Source organism: Littorina saxatilis, linkage group LG9, assembly GCF_037325665.1.
Source record: "Littorina saxatilis isolate snail1 linkage group LG9, US_GU_Lsax_2.0, whole genome shotgun sequence".
NCBI classification, from domain to species: Eukaryota; Metazoa; Mollusca; class Gastropoda; order Littorinimorpha; family Littorinidae; genus Littorina; species Littorina saxatilis.
The window spans coordinates 3,951,498-3,957,023 of NC_090253.1; positions in this window are offsets into that span (position 1 = coordinate 3,951,498).

Here is a 5,526-nt window from a genome sequence, read left to right on the forward strand (position 1 = left end):
CCCTTTCTGATGTATCAGTTAAGATTTGGATTAATTTTTCACCATGCTTCGGCTGCAGCGAAAGAATTGAAAATTTTCTCAAAGAAATGAGCGTCTATAAAATCGACGTTTTAATGGAAATCGCGTTTCCATTTTTGTACAAAATCAGAAGGGAATACTGTGAAATAAACTGTAGGCATAAGATTCCCTCTAAAATAGATCACAAAAGGAATTCGGAAGGATTGTTAAGACTTGATAATCTTAACGTAACGTTGAGAACATTTGATCACGATGAATGGATAAGATTCATGAACTACGTCGGAATCACTTATCCTGTTCCACATAACCGATCAATCGAAGACTCATCGATGAAGAAGGACTTCATAAAAATCATGGAAGAAATGAGGCAACTGAAATACAAATTATAAACAATTGACAAACGAATGTATTGTTAAAGTATGTACTACAAATTACAGTTTGAATTGCAATTGTTGATTTATCCATGTTTAGTCCCAGAAACAAACAGTTAACTTGCTTAATAATTATGTTCATTTCCCTTACACCCAAATTCGACTATTTGAAAGGAATTACTGATTATGAAGTACGCCGGCCTGAGGCATTCTGGAGCATTGAATGCACAACAACTGATTATCATTTGTTGCGAATAATTATTTGCTTATGAAGCTTGTTTGATTAACTTCTTTTGTTAAATCAACAAATGAGGCCTGAGGCAGTCTGACAGACAAATACGGGAAATGCCGACAACCTCACAGATACTTAAATTTCTGTTTTCAAAAATAATCAGTGAAATCCCCGTTCTGGTTAACTTGGACTTCCCCAGAAACGACCGATCACGTCATTTCTAAATATAGAATAAAAAGCCCACATGTTGACGGTTGATAAAACTAGTTGCGAGCGGAGAGCGCTCAAAGCAACAATGGAGATGAGAGAAGAAACACGCGTACCTGTGTCTGCTCCCGCAGAAACTGAAATCGACGTGAGTGATATTGATATTGGACGTGACATTGATAATATTGGTCAACGTGATACGAGTACAACGAACGTTATTCTAAATAGCAGCTCAAGTAATGTTTTAGACCAAACTTATAGTTCAACTGACCGAGATGTTGACGACGGAAGAGCTATTGTCCCAAGTCTAAGCGACGTTGGCGAACTTACAGCAACTTTTAACTCGACGTTACGCCTACGTCCACGGCTTTCTCAAAGAGTCAGTTACGAACCAACAGTTAACTTGGATGGACCCTATTTTCATAACCTACCCCAGGCGCCGCAAGCGCGTTGTGTAAGACCCAACTGGTTCGAGCATCGTAATCTACCTGGTGGAGTTCAGGCGCCTAGCGGTAGTGTAAATAATGGAGTCAGACCTAATCACATAAGTCGTTCTGTGAATAATCCACCACGATACCCTAACCTTAATGCTGGTGGTGTGAATAGTCAGGCAAGACCTACATATTTTAACAGAGGTGTAAGTAACGTACCAGGACTTGCTGAATGTAACCATAGTGGTGTAAATGATGAACCTGGAACTGCGAATCATCATATTTTCCTCAGCATTGAACAACGATTTCAAATAGTGGAAGCATTTATTTACAGTGGATTGCATGCACAATGGCCCAATAAGCCAAAGTACATAAAAGATGTGTATGCTATTGTACAGTTAAAAATAGGTGACTACACGGAAATGATCGTTGGTCAAAACCAAATCGGTCGATGGCATGCCGAAGAAGACATGCTTAAACAACTCACCAAAAGGTTATTGTATTTTGCCGAGTTAGGCAGGACCCTTACTGATGTATCTGTCATGGTTTGGATTAATTTTTCACCGTGCTTCCGCTGCAGTAAAAGAATCGAATTGTTTCTAAAGCAAATGATTAGCAGTGGCATCACGGTCTCCATGAAAATCGCATTTCCGTGTCTGTACCGACTGAGAAGGGAATACTGTGAAATGAACTGTAGTGAGAGGCATAAGCTTCCCTCTGTAGAAGATCACAGGAGGAATTCGGAAGGCTTGTTAACACTCGAAGAGCTGCAAGTCATTTTAGGAGCATTTGACAAGGAGGAATGGATAAGATTCATGAAGTTCATCGGAATAGATTATCGTATTCCAGAAAACCGATCAATCGAAGATGCATCAATGAACAAAGATTTCATACAAATCATGCAGGAAACCAGACAACTGAAATACAAATCATCAACATAACGGAACAAAACACTTTTTTCCTCCAATAATAAAACAACAAAAATCCTTACATTTTTTTTTTAAATACGTTTAAAACAAATCTGTTTTGTCAGATTTTATTGCGGTACTGGGTTGCCTATAATCGGTTCATGTTTTGTATTGTCTTGGTCACTGGCGCGGCATTAAGTTGCCCGTAAACCATTTATGTTTTGTATTGTCTTGGTCACTGGCGCGGCATTAAGTTGCCCGTAAACCTTTCATGTTTTGTATTGTCTTGGTCACTGGCGCGGCATTGAGTTGCCCGTAAACCTTTCATGTTTTGTATTGTCTTGGTCACTGGCGCGGCATTAAGTTGCCCGTAAACCTTTCATGTTTTGTATTGTCTTGGTCACTGGCGCGGCATTAAGTTGCCCGTAAACCTTTCATGTTTTGTATTGTCTTGGTCACTGGCGCGGCATTAAGTTGCCCGTAAACCACGTTTTGGGGTGTATGGGGTGTCAGGGACTGGATATGTGGAGTGCAGTACCATGCTGCACTCCGCTGTGACAAGCTAGAGAGGCTGAACATGTCGCACCCACCTGTGGGTGGTTCTACCTCTCGGCTCCAGCTTCCCTGCACCCAGCTCTCACCTGTGGCTCCAAGAAGCTGTCTGAAGTGTGATCAAGGTTCTGGTGAAAAGGGGCTGTCCAACGTTCCCTTCTGTGAAGACCATTACGATCGATTCGTATAGTGTTACAACTTTTACAACTAAGCTGTTTTCTGTGCAGAGTTCGATTTTTTGCGCAATCAGTTTCGTCACTGGTACCTTATGTCAATGTTCCAGACTAATTTAGTAAACGTTCCCCTGTTCCAATGTGCCTCTTTTATCAATAAAGGTCCATCATTTTATCGATTCAGACTTTAACGTGCTGCCCTGCATGCCAACCGGCATAACGGGCAGTGAGTAAGTAAGTTAGTAGTAAGGTTGTACTGCACGACAGCCCCTTTTCACCATCACCCGTATTTATAGGACAGCGGCCACACCCCGGCAAACCACTTCGACAGGTGGGCTGAACCAGGTGAGGGTAGCCGAGGGACATTAACAACGCGCGTTAATGAATCCTCGGTGAATTAATGTTCTGTACAGGGTACATACTATTCCAAACCTTTCAAATACTCTTTTCCGACCAACGTGATTATTCGCGTAAAAGTCTTCTCGACGTTTATCGACACCATAGTATGAAAGCTCGGCAAAAGCAGAACCTCAAATTTTGCTTCTCAAGGATATATCTAATCCAAAGCATGATTTGTTTCAGAACTGTTCGAAAAGAAATGAATAACGCATGACTGATTTCTAGTCATCCTAAATACACACCAGAGACTACCACCCATGACATAGAGATTACACAACGTCATCGAGTGAGGGACCGAAAAATATTGAAACTCGAGGATGATTTTTTCGTGGTATCAACCGAGACCGTAGGTCGAGGTTGATACCACACAAAAAAATCATCCGAGAGTTTCAATATTTTTTGGTCCCTCACAAGATGACGTTTGTGTAATTTGTGTATACAATGATAAATTGATTGTATACAATGATCAATCTCTATGCCTTCCTGTCACTGGAAGCAGCAACACTTGAAAGCATAAGTTCCCTTGACAAACGTCATTTATGATTGGCGTCATCTATGAATGACGTCACTGTCTAGACAAGACAAGTGCCGGTATCGACAAACCTTGTCGCGGCAAAGGCGTGCCTTGATACCATTGAGATCATAGGAGATGCACAGCAGTGCCGATACCAGGTTTCTTTAGCTTCACTTTAAAATGATATCAGAACGATAGTTATTCACTTGAAAGTGAACACAGGAGAGTTGTATACATAACAGTATCGTTCTCTGCACTCGCTTTCACTCGCATTTCAATATCTTATAAAAAAAAAAAAATTATAATTTTTTTTTTAAACACAGTGTAAATCTGATATGACACACCAAGCCATGTAGTATTATATTTATCCTACTTTTTGACGTCGTGATGTCAAAAACTATGGTTAAAACCTGAAACTGCACGAATTTACAGCAGGCCAAGATGAATCGCTCATGTGCCTTGACCCCAAACAAAAAATAAACACAGTTCTGTATTCTTTCTGAACAGTCCTTTGTAGTTCTGGAAGAAAGATAAATCACTGTCGTCGTTGTACTGAAGAGCACTGACATTTCAATGTTTATCAATTCAGACATTTGCGCGAGTTTTAAATCAGAAACTCTGCTCTTTCAGGATCACCCATTTGTCGGATTGGGACAGCTGGCCCGTTAGAATCGAACGAGAGAGAGAGCTCGAGCGGGGGGAGAGGGAGAGAGAGAGAAAGAGAGGGGGGAGCATTAGTGATATTGATATCAGAGGTGATACTCTGAACGATGGTCATGACTCTACGAATACAACAGTGGCAAACGAGCTTTCAATTAGCAGCTCAGTTGATTTTCCAAACCGCCAGGCTTATTCTTTTAACTCAAGTAACCGTGATCATAGTGCTGATCACAGCAGAGCTAATGAACCAAGTCACAGTGGCGTTGACGAACTTACAGCACGTTTGAATTGAGTTACACCTACGTCAACAGGCACAAAGAGTTAGTTACGAACCAACACAAGTATTTTACAGCAATGAACCGCATTTTGATAACGTGCCTCATGCGCAAAAGCGTTATTTGAGACCCAACTGGTTTGAGCATCGCAATCCACCGACAAAAGTTGAGCCGACTATCGGTAATGAAATGTATGGGTTCAAACTTGGGGCATATAGCGCGGGGTACCTTAATCCTCCTGTGAATAATTCACGAAGATCCCCTCATTCGCTATATTCTGGTGGTGTAAATAGTCCACCGAGACCTGTGCACGTTAAGAGTGGTGTTACTAGTATAGCAACACAGCTTGCTGAACGTAACCGTAGCCGTGTACATTTTGAACGTGGCTCTGCCAATCACCATATTTTCCTCAGCATTGATCAACGGTTACACATTGTTGAAACATTTATTTACAGTGGATTGCATGCACAATTCCCCGATAGACCAAAGTTCATAAAAGATGTGTATGCTGTTGTGCAGTTAAAAATAGGTGATTACACGGAATTGATCGTTGGTAAAAACCAAATGGATCGCAGCATTGGTCACTGGCATGCCGAAGAAGATATGCTTAGCCAACTCAGCGATAGGTTATTGCATTTTGCAAAGTTAGGCATGACACTTACAAATGTATCAATCATGGTTTGGATTAATTTTTCACCGTGCTTCCGCTGCAGCGAGAGAATTGAAAATAATCTGAAAGAAATGAGCAGCTATAAAATCGATGTTTTAGTGGAAATCGCGTTTCCA